Genomic DNA, 14,829 nt, shown 5'->3' with positions numbered 1-14,829 from the left:
TCTAATAATGAAATATTGCCTTTTACTTCAGATTTATTTTCTTAAATTCTTTGAAGAGCTAATTATAAACTAGATGGCCACACCAATCTGCTAACAATGTTGGAGATTTTGCATATTGTGACATATAAATTACATATCCCCAACTTTGCACTCACAACTGGCAAACTACTTTGAATTCTGAGAAGAGTTGGTCTAATTCCACAGTGGGTGCATAGGTCAACATTCTGTGAGGAAAGGTTTTTAGAGTCTGGCTCATAATGTGCACCTCAGGGAGGTTGTTAGGAGCAACTAGCAAACCAGCAGGGGGGAGATTTTGCCAGAAGCACACCAAGCAGGGGGAAGTTGGGATGTTACCTTGAAGGAAGAGCTTCTAAATAGTGGATACATCAGTCAGCGTCCCAACAAAAGACAGATGGCATATCCAAGTTAGGAGAATTTGAAGGGGCCCATCTATAAAGAGATAATTACAAAAATGGGGGTGAGGTGGGGAAATTATTACAGTAGTGCAGGAATCTGGTGGGGTTGTTGCCATCCCTACATCTGAAAGGCCACAATAAGAGAGAGGTTACCAGAAGCTGAAGGTTACCAGTGGTAGAGGGTAGGTCACCTTCTGTCCAGGGACATGGTCAGCCCAGGGTAGCCTCCCTGGAAGGGAACCAAGGGGGAAATGCCTCTGTCACTTTCCTCCCACCTCTGATCTCTTGTTGGGCTCTCTTTTGGCAAGAACCCAACAAGAACAAACACTGGTCAGCCTCCTGTGGCAGAAAGTGATAACAGGTAACAGGTGGAGAGGTCCTTCCAGACAACTCTCAACCCAGAAGTTAGATGTTTGAAATCGCTCATTTTCAATCACGGTGGCATTTTTAAAAATCGCAGCAAAACACTGTAAGGGTGGAAAAATTATTCGTTCTTCCCTTCTAGATTCTTTGGCTGGTCTAATAAGTTAATTGACATAAGATAGATAAACAGGAAAAAAATAGATTTGATTTTGTACATAGAAGAGCCCCATAAAAATATGAGGTTCAAAGAAGTAACCAAAACAGGAAGCTTTTTAACCTTTCAGATAAAGAATAACTTGTGAGGAATTGAGGAGACAAAGGGATTTGGCTTTGGGGTAGTAAGTTGGTGAAGGAGTAACAGCCTTCTCAATCCTAAATTCCCTGTCTCTGGTGATAAGGATAACTTCTACCCTCATAGGGAAGGCACCTTCACATGGGACATTATCTTCTGCTTTCAGGGAGAAGGCCCACGGTATCCTTCTTGTACCAGTGCTTTCTCAAGTACCCTTAATTCAAAACAATCAATATGCCAAACCGGTATATTTTGGGGTGACATATTCTGAATCCCTACAATACACATCTTACACAATTTATCATCTTAACCATTTTTAAGTGTATGGTTCAGTAGTGTTAAGTATATTCACATTGTTATACAGCCAATCTCCAAAACTCTTTTCATCTTGCAAATTAAAATTCTATACCCAGTAAACAACTCCCCATTCTTCCCTCCCTCTAGCTTCTGGCAACCCCCATTCCACTTTCTGTCTCAATGAATTTAATTATTCTAGATATCTTATATAATAGAATCATACAATATTTATTTTTTGTATGGGTGGTATTTTTAAGGATAGTGTTCACAGGTATTTTGTAGACAGGTTTAGTTGTAGTCATTAATAGAGCATTTCATTTTGAAAGAATGTCCCACTTCCTGGAGATTCCAAATGTCACAGATCTGTGGCATAACAATAACAGAAATGGGGCATTAGAAATACAGTTGACAAAAATCAGTGTACTTTAAGGGTAGAGAAAAAAATTAATATGTCAAATTTGAAACAAGGATGTGACAATCAAATGTTAAAAGGTATGGATCAGGGGTGCCTGAGTGGCTCAGATGGCCAGGCGTCTGCCTTAGACTCAGGTCGTGATCCCAGGGTCCTGGGATTAAGTCTCGCATTGGGCTCCCTGCTCGGCGGGGAACCTGCTTCTTCCTCTCCTTCTACTGCTTCTGCCTGTATGTGCTCTCTCACTCTGTCAAATAATAAATAAAATCTTAAAAAAAAAAAGTATGGATCGGTGTAGAATAAAAAATCAGATCAGTGGAGAACGTATAGTTGGCAGACAAAAGGGGGAGGTGGGTCCCTGATTCGGGGCCTGAGAACCATTTTGACAACTGCCTGCTCTGGGTTTCACTGGCGTCCCCATGGGGAGGAGAGGAGACTTCAGATAGGAGTCTCACTCTAGTGATGCGTTAGATAGCTGTATTTTATTGTAGAAAGTAACAGATTACTGCACTGCATGTAATTTACACTATAATGTGAGACTAGTACTTCTTTTTGAGCTTTTATAGTTTCCAGTTTCAAAACCTTTGTGCATTTGTAAAGAACCCATTAAGTATCGCTCCTGGGTATTCCCAACCCCTTTCCCCCGGTAGAAGAGAATCTCGCTCTCAGGAAGACCTTTCTACACTGTGAATACCCTTCTGCTAATAGATACCTACCCAGGGGTGGGGGAACACGCACTTGTGGGTCTTACTACTTCCCCTACCAGCCCAAGGCAAGGACTCTGCTTTTTCATTCCTACCTTCTCTATACTTCTCAGCACTTAGTGCAATGCACAGAACATAGTAAATGATAAGTACATTTTTGTTGAAAGAAAGGAAAAAGTGATATAAATATTTAAAGTAACCATTGAAAGAAATCAGAATATGTCACCTCAAAATATGCCTCTTTGACTTAAAATATTATTTTGAATTGAAGGCAATTAAGTAGCAGCAAACACAGAAAAAGCTCCCCTTTTTCTGCCTAGAGGCAAAATGTAAATTCTCCTTTTACTGACTTTTATTGGCCCCAAGAAGGCACAAAATCTCCAAACAAACCTTACTCCATTAGTTCTCTCCCATATATTTATCTTTCCACAATTTGCTGTCCTTGGAAGCCTAAAACTCCGTTGTCAAAATCAGCAATGGAGACTCACCATTGCATCCAATCTCACTCATGCTTTGAGTCTCTTTCCAGGGAGAGAGCCCAGTCCCTTTAATGGCTCATCTGATTAGGTAAGGCTCACCAAGGATAATCTCCCTGTCTGAAAGTCAACTGATTTGGGACCTGCGAGATCCATTCACTATAGCACCAAGGTTAGGGTTCCATTGAATAACTAGGAAAAGATCTGTGCACGCTGGTGGTGGTGGTGGGGAATCTTGGAATTCTGTCTACCACTGGAAAATAGTGAAAGGACAGGATCTAGGGTCTGATAAGGGAAACAGGTAGTGGAGACTATTCTCCGCTCTTCAGAAAAAAATAACACATGCAGGCTATGAGAGGGCGTATTCTGAGTGTGTGGTAATGCCATTGAACAACCTCGCAAAAAAAAAAAAAAAAAAAAAAAAAAGTAGCCCAGCAATTAGGAGACCTGTCCCAGCCATTAAGTAGCCAAGTGATCTTAGTCAGATCCTTTAACTTCTCTGGGCCTGGAACTGGGGGGATTGAATAGACCAGGACTTCCAAGGAGGAAAGCGGGAGTAAGACACCTACCCTGAAGTCACCTGGGGTGCTTTTTAAAATTCAGCATTTCCCCTCCTTTCCCCAGATGTAACAGGGCTGGGAGGTGGAAGAGAAAGACTGACAAGGAAGGGGGACAAGCATATGCAGTATGGAATTGTTCCTTAGGTCGTTCACCCACTCATTGGTTCATCCCACAAATACTCATTCGAGACCAGCTACTTTGTGCTAAACACGTGCCGGGCCCTGGGAAGTTAAAAGAAAGCCATGCAGGCTGTCCACGCACCTCCCGTCTAGCCAGGGAGGTAGAGGCAAGTGAGTAGAAGATGATGAATGTTACTGAGTGGGGACCCCAGGGGGGCTGAAAGCAGGGGTCCTCCTTGCAGATGCTTAAGGAATTGGCATTATCTAAGAGAAGAAGTTGGAAATGTAGCAAGTGAGGAAGGTGGAGAGTCTCGGGCCAGGAAAAAGCGTTTATGAAGGGTTGGAAGCTTAACTGACTCAGGCACATGTAAGGCATTATGATTAGCCCTATGACCTGAGTTGGAACGGGTCACAACTAGCCTTATAAATCATGTTAATAAGTTTGGATTTTATCCTAAGCACAATGGGAAAACATCAAAAGGCTTTAAGCAAGAGTGACTTAAAGAGATTTGTGCTTTACAAATATCACCCTGGCTATAGTTGGAAAAAGAGAGGGTGGCTGTAGCAGTTAGGAATACCAGTGCAAACGGGCAGGACCAGGGTGGTGTCAGTGGGCTTAGGGAGAAGCAGGCAGAGGAAAGAGATGCAGAGAGTAGTTGGTTCGATTCGAGAGTGATCTGTGTACTGCCAGATAGAGGAGCTATAGGATTAAATGTGGTTGCATGTATTTTCATTCACAATTGCCTCTTTATACTACTCAAGCTGTCTTCTCCATTCACAAGAAGTTTAGTTACAATCAGACAGCAGATCTTCTGTATCCTTTTGGACTATTTATTCCATTGGTTTGGAATATTCTATTGGGAATAAGTATTTAAGCAGGATACAAAAGATCTGGATTCCAGTGCCTTGTTTCCTTATCTGCTCAAAGAGGGGGTTAATTGAAAACCTCAAAGACAAATTTGAGGGCTAACCCTCCCGAAACCATAAAATCCACTCAAAGACGCTGGGCAGATTCTGGTTTCTCCCCAGGTTGGCCTGGTTGCTGGAGGCAGTAATAGAGAAATCAGCAGAATCCCCTGGGGGCAGCACACATTTGGATCAAGGGCTACCACAAAGGAAGAATTTTGTAGTGCTCTCGCCCCAGGAATATTGCCCAGTTAAGAGCCAGAGATAGCCATGCACTTAAATTTAGCTCCACAGCCTGGGGTCTCTGGAATTTGCCCAATGTGTCGCATGGTAGGTTATCTTCCTTAAGCACACAGAGTGTTCAACCAGATTCAATTTCCCTTTAATTTCTCCTCTCTCAGTGAAAGAAGATGCACTGAGTACAGCGAATGACATAAATTCAACATAAAATGTACAGAGTTCTATACTTCATTTTGCTCTGTAATCAGAAATTCCAATCAGCAGTGGAGCTATGTGCCTGGGCAGACAACTGGCTGCAATTTGCAGGGGATGGTGATGAGAAAGCTCTTCCTGTGGCTTTACCTACCAGTGCCAACCCGGGCTCCACCCCCCCCCCCCGAAAAACCAGCCATGAAGCAGGTATGGTAGGGCCCAGACCCATTTCACTGGGTACATACTGCCTTTTTCTGTATATATTTCAAAATTTCTCTTTATGTTCATTTCAATCTAATTTCTTTCTCATGTTTGCTTAGATGATTTGTAGAAAGTGCATTTGATCTTAGTCCACTAGAGGGAACCAGAGAGATTTAGACATTGGAGCCAACAGAACTTAATCTCAGGTTCTTAACGTCAGTATTAGAGAAATTTCCAGGGGTTCTTAAATTGGGTTTACTGTCAGAATCAGGAAGGAGTCTTTTTTTTTCTTTTTATCTTATCGCATTAAAAAACAGGCTTTATTTTTTAAGAGCACTTTTAGGTTCACTGCAAAACTGAGGGGAAAGGGAATTTTAAAATTATGTAGGTTTCTAGGTCCCGCTCTAGATCTACGAATTCAGAAGCTTTGGGGGTGAGGTCTGGGAATCTCTACTGAAAGGGCTGGTGGAACCCCTGCTTTTGTAAAAAAAAATTATATATATTTAGTTACCTATGTATGGTATATTTTACATATTTAATCTATTTATATAAAATTTATATATAACTATATATATATATAAACCATATATATATAACTATATATATAAAACCATATATATATATATGGTTACCTACATAAATTTAAAACCAAGAATGGAGCAAGAATGCACTGAACATTATGTAGCATACATAGCAAGACATAAAAATAGAGGCTCACAGAGATTAAAAAAATACAGTGGTTAAACACTTGGCAATTGTCAATATTTAGAATATGACTCATATTTTTCCAAATAATTTCAGTTGTTAAATAGAATTCATGTGATTTTCTTAGAGCCAGAGGAAAATCTGAAAACCACCATTACAGCAAGGCTTCCAGTGCCAGAAATGAGATTTTAGGGAACCCCCAAATCAGGAAACATTATTTCTGAAATAAGCATTTTATGAAAGACTGCCAGATTCCTGTGGATTTTATCCAGGGAATAGAAGTAAATGCCCAGGTCCAATATCCATCAGACACAGATGTTCCCATAGTTTCAAATACATTCTGGCAAACTGGCCCAAAGACACAAACTGCTTAAAAAATTACAGGAAGAAAAGAGGGCACATGCACCATCATAGGAGAAGATTTAATACGCCCCCCCACGAAAAACAATTTAAAATAAAATGAAAGTAATCTTATTGATTTATAGGAAAATGTGTTACAAAATCTGAATGAAATGAAGAAAATTAGCAATCTAGTTTAAGAAACACTGGACTGCCAGCTCCTACGGACGAACAGCCCTGTGGAAATTTACAAATTTGTTTAAATAAACGTCAAACAGCCAGATGCCTTGCGATAAGAGCTGGTCTTTATAAAAGGTCTCTGAAACCTAGTTTGAATATCAAATAAAAACTTACAACAGTGCTCTTATACACTGCCCTCTGCCCAGGTCCACCCTAACTGGTATTTGCTACAATCTCACGATCAGTGTTGTATTTACTGATGCCAGTGTATTTCCTAAACCAAAGAGAAAAGGGAACGCCTTCTGATTTATTGCTTCAGCTAAAGAAATAAAGATTTTGAGCACACACTTGAAATATTTCTCCTAAAAATTTTTTCTGGGTCAATTAAATAAAACAAAATTTTTTAAAGTTGCCTGGCCCATAGGGCCCAACAGACCCTGATAAGTATGGAAACAAGATTCCCCCAAACAAATTAAGTGTTTGCCTGAGGAATCTGGGCAGATTGGCAGCAATTTTACAGTTATTATTCTTTCTTCAAAGGTTTGTTTACTGAGTATGAAGGGCCCTAACATACTTCTATAACCTAATCTACTCAGTCATAAAATACGGTCCTGTATGATGTTTTATGTTATAGATATATTTCAGTACAGAAAAACAGAGTATTGGGAGATGGGTGTGTGTGTGTGTTGGGCGGGAGAGTTGTAGGGATAAATCTATTCTTCATTAATTTATTCTCAAGCTAGCATTTGGAATGGAAATTATGTGAAGGAGAACAATATGGTAATTTACACTTACCTCTTCCAAGTAAAGCATAATGAATAAAATGAATAAAATTCCATTTCTAGCTAACTTGATTATACCCTTCCTACATAATCATGTCCCATTGTGAGAACAAAATTTTAAAGTTTTTTTCCCCACTAAAATATTCCCTTTTTTCTGTTTTGAAATAAATGCTAAGTTCCTTGTAGATTCTAATGATACTAAGTACCAGAATACATAACATTTTTTTCATAATAAAGAATAAATTTACACCGTTATCCAGTCCCTGATAACTACAGAATCAATTTCAGTTCTTTGCTTGGCCCTATCTGCTAGATAATTTTCCTCCCATCGGCCTATGGTTGCAAATGCAATACAATTTGCAGTAAGTTGGCGGCAAACCCTGGTAACTCCTACTAGGCTGGCTTGGCTAGGGGACAAGAGTTCTTGTTTGAGGTTCTGATACAGCTCCAACCCCAGGAGACCATTAAAATTGTCAGCTGGTGCTACAACAGCTGCCCGGATCCCAGTTTGAATAACTCAGGTACACTCCAAACCTACATTTTTGAAGAGAAAGGTAATTCCAACTGTAAATGCCACTTCTTGCTCACTTGCAAATTTCTTATTTACTCAGTCTCTAATTTTTTCGCATGTTAACCACTCCCCACTTTTCTACCCTGCCTCTCTCACTGGTCAGAGATACTCTGATGAATTACAACTTGCTTTTCCTTAGAATGGGATGGAGCCCTCTAATTCTTTACAGCACAGTGATCCAAACAGTTCCTACCAATTGTTGGAAGTTGGCACTTGAGGTGAAATCTATTTACTACTGTGGCTTTAAGTTATACCTTTCAGAAACATTAGATTTCAATTAACTTTCCCCTTGGTAGTAAGGAGCTTAGAGGAGGGGTAGAACTGGGACCCAGATGTTCACATTATGCTCCCTTCATTTTAATCAACCCTTAGAGTTGAAAATATTAGGGGACAAAGAGCCAAACCAGGCAATTAAGACAGTCTTTGTTCATAAATATTACTGGTCTGAGACTTCTCAGTGAGTTGAAAAACTGAGTCATAGTAAATCTTGTTTGATTGTACTTGTTTATCCTCAGTTGTGGATATTTTTGTGTGACCAGTGAGTGATAATCTCATCAGAGGTTTGGGAATTAGTAAACTCTCAGGAGGAAGCATGTTTTCAGAGGAGAAAGATTGGCAAAGTGTTTGGCACGTAAGAAAACTCTACTAACAGGTTGTTGCCAACTGCATTCAATAGCTCAGTTTCTGTAAGGCTTTTCATGTGGGTTTTAATTTATTATGGATTGTTTTACTAATTTATTCCGAAATACCTTGATTACAAAATGCTAGAGAGATAATTTATATTTTCACTTCTGATAGTGCAATAGACTAGCTATCCAGAATGAGATTCCTATTTGAATACTAAAATCTTAGATAAATAACTTCTTTTAAAACCTTCCTTCCTTTCTTCCTTCATGAACTGGAAAGCAGAAATGAAAGTAAGGAAACAAAAGCCCTCCCAAACAGAACTGAAAGCAGGAATTATGAAAGGTAAGATATTAACTGTAGTTTTAAGTATGTTTATTAAAATAGTTTGGGTTGCCATTAAAAAGCTAGAAATAGTATAACTTCCAAATAAATAGAGGAGGAAAAATGGAATGGGAAAAACAAGTCGTAGTCAATCTAAAATGCAGCAAGAAAAGTCATCCATATTGGCAAGGAAGAAGTTAAAATATCAGTATTTGCAGATGAAATAATACTATATATAGAAAACCCTGAAGACTGTACCAAAAATTATTAAAAGTAATAAATGAATTCAGTACAGTTTCAGGATACAAAATTAATACATGGAAATTGGTTGCTTTTCTACACACTAATAATGAAGTAGCAGAAACAGAAATTAAGAAAACAATTCCATTTATAATTGCACCCAAAAGAATAAAATACCTAAGAATAAACTTAGCCAAGAAGATGAAAGACTTTAGAAACTATAAAACTCTGGTGAATGAAATTAAAGATGACACAAACAAATGGAAGGAAATTCCACGCTTATGAATTGGAAGAGCAATATTGTTAAAATGTCCACACTACCCAAAGCAGTCTACAGATTAAGTGCAATCTGGTCAAAATACCAACAGCATTTATTTTCCACAGAGCTAGAGTTTGTATGGAACCACAAAAGACCCCAAATAGCCAAAGCAATCGTGAGAAAGAAAAACAAAGCTGGAGGCATCACAATCCTAGATTTCAAGATACACTACAAAGCTGCAGTAATCAAAACCATATGGTACCAGCACAAAAATGGATACATAGATCAATGGAACAGAATAGAAAGCCCAGAAATGAACCCATGCTTATATGGTCAATCAGTCTACAACAATGGAGGCAAGAATACACAATGGGAGAAAGACGGTCTCTTCAATAAATGGTGCTGGGAATACTGGACAGCTTACATACATACAAAAGAATAAACTGGACCACTTTCTTACACCATACATGAAAATAAACTCAAAATGAATTAAATACTTAAATGTGAGACCTGAAACCATAAAACTCCTAGAAGAAAACACAGGCAGTAATTTCTTGACAACAGGCTTAGGAACATTTTTCCAGATATGTTTCTTCAGGCAAGGAAAAGAAAAGCAAAATAAACTATTGGGACTACATCAAAATAAAAAAACTTTTGCACAGCAAAGGAAACCATCAACAAAATGAAATGGCAACCTATTTGAATGGGAGAAGATTTTGCAAATGATATATCTAATAAGGGGTTAATATCCAAAATATATAAAGAACTTATATAACTCAGCTCCAAAAAACCAAATAATCCAATTAAAAATGGGCAAAGGACCTAAACAGACATTTTTACAAAGAAGACATATGGCCGGCCAACAGATACATGAAAAGATCCTCAACATCACTAATCATCAGGGAAATGCAAATCAAAACCACAATGAGATATCACTTTATACCTGTTAGAATGGCTAGAATCAGACAAAAAATAATAAGTATTTGTGAAGATGTGAAGAAAAAGGAACCCTCATACACTGTTGGGAATGCAAATTGGTGCAGCCACTATAGAAAACAGTATGGAGGTTCCTCAAAAAATTAAAAAGAGAATTACCACATGATCTAATAATTACATTACTGGATATTAACCCAAAGAAAATGAAAACACTAATTTTTTTAAAAGATTTTATTTATTTATTTGACAGAGAGAAAGAGTACAAGCAGGGGAACAGCCGGGAGAGGGAGAAGCAGGCTCCCCCTGAGCAGACAGCCCAACATGGGTGCTCAATCCCAGGACCCTGGGATCATGACCTGAGCCAAAGGCAGACACTTAACTAACTGAGCCACCCAGGCACCCCAAAAATACTAATTTGAAAAGATATATGCATCCTTATGCTTGTTGTAGCATTGTTTACAATAGCCCAAAATACAGAAGCAACCCAATGTCTATCCATAGATGAATGGATAAGGAAGATGTGGTTACGTGTATACACACACAGAGACAGAGAGACTCACACATGCGCACACGCACGCACACACACACACACTCACACACAGAGGAATATTACACAGCCTTAAAAAAGAATGAGATCTTGGCATTTGTGACGACATGGATGGACCTAGAATGTATTATGCTAAGTGAAATAAGTCAGAGAAAGACAAATGCCGTATGATTTCACTTATATGTACAATCTAAAAAACAAAACAAATGAACAAACAAAAGCAGAAACAGACCCATAAATGCAGGGAACAAATAGGTGGTTGCTGGAGGTGAGGGAGGTAGGGGGATGGGCAAAATGAACAAAGGGGAGTGGGAGGTAGGCTTCCAGTTATGGAATAAATACGTCACAGGAATGAAAGGTACAGCCTAGGGAATACAGTCAATGGTATCATAATAGTGTTTAATGGTGACAGATGGTGGCTATGCTTGCGGTGAGCATAGCATAACGTATTAACTTAACAAATCATTATGTCGTACACCTGAAACTGACATAACAGTGTGTCAACTATACTTCAATGGAAAAGTAAATAAAAGAAGGCAGGAAAGCTAAAAGAAAAAAGAGAAAGTAAGATAAATAGAAATCACATATCTAGAGATAAACCCAAATATATAATCATAATAACTCTCTAGCTAAAGGCAAATTTGGTCAGACTAAATAAAATTCTGCATTGTGCTCTTTGTAAGAGATATACATAAACATAAAAACACAAAACATATTGAAAGTCAAAGGATTGAAAAGACCTACAGGAAACATCTAAATGAAAACTGGTATACCTAAATTAATACTAGACAGAATATAATTTAAGGGTCAAATATGAAGTACCTTCATGATGGACAAAGTTAAGTTCATTAGGAGGATATAAGAAATCAAAACTTATATGTATTTAATGAAGTCTCAAAATATAGAAAGCAAAAATGGACAGAATCACAAAGACAAATAAATCCTTAAGTGTAGTGGGAGATATTAAATACCTCTCATAGTAAATGACAGATAAGGCAGACAAAATATCCGTCTGGATATAAAAGATTTAAAGAGCAAAATCAAGAAACTTAATTCCTCAATTTGGAGTGTATACATTTTTTTTGAAAGCACACATAAAACATTTTGAAAATTGACAATGTGCTAGGTCATAATCAGAGCTTCCACACCCACTGCATATAAAGCCTCAAGTCAAAGAAATGGTATCACATAGATCACTTCTCTAACATAGTGCAGCTAACTTAGAAATCATTAAACATAACTTAGAAAATCCTATATATTTAGATATTTAAAAAATCCCCATGTGTGTATAAGGTTCTAAAAAAATTAGAAAATATTGAGGTCTGAAACAAATAAAAATACTACCCATCGAATCTTTGGGAAGTCAAATAAAGTGGATTCAAATACAGAAAATGTATTTTAAAAAAGAAGAAAGGCTCAAAATTAATGAGCTAAACATCTTTAAGAACTTAGAAAAATAGAATAAACACAAAGAAAATAAAAGGAAGAAAAATGCAATTTGAGTAAAAATAATGAAACACACAATAGAGAGGAGCAACATAGTTCAAATCTGATTCTTTGAGAAGACTAAAAATACAGCAAACCTCTGGACTAAGAAAAAAGGGGGAATATTCTCAAAGAATATTATGAATGAAAAGAAGGACAAAACTAAAGATGTCAAAGAGTCATTATGAAAAAAAAGTCAACAAACTGTATACCTAGATGGAATGAATACATTCTTATACAAGTACAACTTGTTAGGGGCACCTGGGTGGCTCAGTTGGTCAAGCATCTGACTTTGGCTCAGGTCCTGATCTCAGGGTCCTGGGATTGAGCCCTGCATCAGGCTCCCCACTCAGTGGGGAGTCTGCTTATCCCTCTCCCTCTGCCTGTCCCCCTGCTCATTCTCTCTCTCTCAAATAAATAATTAAAATCTTTAAAAAGAAAAAAAAGTACAACTTGTTAATCTCTCCCAAGAGGAAATAGAATCTGAACAGTCCTATAATCATTAAAGAAATAAAATTAGTTAAAAATCTCTGCACAATGAAGCATTGATCTTCAGATTGTTTCTCTCTGAAAGTGTTTGTGTAAGATTAGAACTAACACCCTGCTCCCCAACTTATTTTATGCATTCAACATAACCTTGATGCCAGATCTAGACAAGGATATTACAACCAAAATAAACAGTCACTCTCAATCGTGACCACAGATACAATTCCTTAACAAAATTCATATTAGCAAACTGAATCTGAAAATACATAAAAAAGATGGTATATTATGATTCTGTAAGTGTAATATTGGTTCACTTTTAATTTATTTATTACCTCATTAACAAATTAAAAGAGAAAAATCATATGATTACTTCAACACATGCAGGAAAAAAAACACTAGAAAAACTCAACATTTATTCATATAGAAAAATTCTTGGCAAACTGATAGCAGTTATTGTCACAACTTGAGTTTCTCAGTAAGAAGAGTCTGAGATGGAGATTAACATTCAGGAGGTTTATTAGGAATTGTTCTTGGTGTCAGTACCTCTGGAAGGAAAAGGAAGCAAGTAGAAGTACACAGAGGGAGAAGTTGGGTTGCAGTGTAGCCTCTGTGAAAGCCTCAGCCAACCCTAAAGAGAGCTCTGAAATGAGGCTGGTCCTTTGGAATTGTCCTGGCCTGGAATGAATTGGTTGGGCCTTATCTCAGGTCAGTCTGCGGTAGGCTGCCCAGGAAGTAGGTGTGACACAAGCAAAGGGACTCTTTTCAGCTGAAGAAGGCAGACAGTTGAGGGCTGTCTGTCAGCAGGACTCCTAGCTGCTGGGAGAATTACTTCAGCTCAGAGGTGGGCCTCAGAACCACATTACAGTGTCCTTCCCAGGCATGGAAAGAAAGCCTACAGCAGATGTCATATTTAACGTTAAAATGTTGAAAGCGTTCCCTTTAAGATTGGAAACAAGACAAGAAGGGCCGTTATCACCATTTCTATTTAGCATTGTATGGGAAGGCATGAAAAAGCAAAGGTTTAAGGATTAAAAGGGAAACAAAATGAATGTGATTTGCAGGTGGTGTTTATTTTCTTCATAGACAATCTACAAATAATTGTAATGAAGAGTTTGTCAGAGTTGCAAAGTCAATATATATAGGTATGTGTGTATATGTGTGCCAATTGCATTTCTATATTCAAGCAATAATTTAGAAAATAATTTAAAACTACTATGAACAATGGCATAAAAATATGACGAAATAAATCTAACAAAAATATGTAATACCTTTATGGAGAAAATGATAAAACTTTATCAAGAGATGCTAGAAAATGTCTAAATAAATGGAAAGATACATAATATTTAGGATAGAAGACTCTGAAATAAATATATTCTCTCAAAATTGATTTATAGATTTAATGAAATTCCAATAAAACAGAAGTACCAGTGTGGTTTTTGTGAAATATGACAAGTTGAATTGAAAATTTATATGGAAGAATATACCAGGGAGGAAGCAGAAATGTGGGAAAGCTTGCATTACTGGACATGACTTATTATCAGACTATGTAACTAAGAATATGATGTTGGTACAGGATAAGACAGACAAATGGAACAGAACAGGAAACAGAATCCAGAAAGAAATTTGTACATATATAGAAACTTGATTTGTATAGATCACTGGGAAAGAGCAGATTATTTCATAAATGGCTTAAGGACAATTTGGTTTCCAAATATTTTTTCAAAACCTGAAAATAGATCTTTATCTTTTATCACAAACAAAAATCAATCTGGGTGATTAAAAACTTAATGTGAAAGGCACAACCATACAATTTCAGAAGAGCATATAGGGAATATCTTCAAATTCTTGAATAAGGAAGCGTTTCTTAAAGAACACAAACCATGTTGAGAAAAATTTGCATTTCCTAGGAGATTTGACCTTGTACATAACCTGCTATCCAGCAACTTCACTCCAGACATATATTAAAGATAGTTTTACATATGTGCCGTAGAAAATATGCTCATAGAAGCCTTACTCTACATAGAAAAAAATCATAAATAATCCATAAACTAATTATGGCATATTTCCTCAAGTGAAATATTACAGTGTAATGCAAAATGAAAGAACTAAAGTATATACATCGATCTTAGTTAATCTAAAAAACCATTGTTGAACAAAACACGAAAGTCACAG

Source organism: Ursus arctos, unplaced genomic scaffold (assembly GCF_023065955.2).
Source record: "Ursus arctos isolate Adak ecotype North America unplaced genomic scaffold, UrsArc2.0 scaffold_13, whole genome shotgun sequence".
Lineage (NCBI taxonomy): Eukaryota > Metazoa > Chordata > Mammalia > Carnivora > Ursidae > Ursus > Ursus arctos.
The sequence above is the reverse complement of the archived record's forward strand: the minus strand, read 5'-3'. Positions refer to the sequence as shown.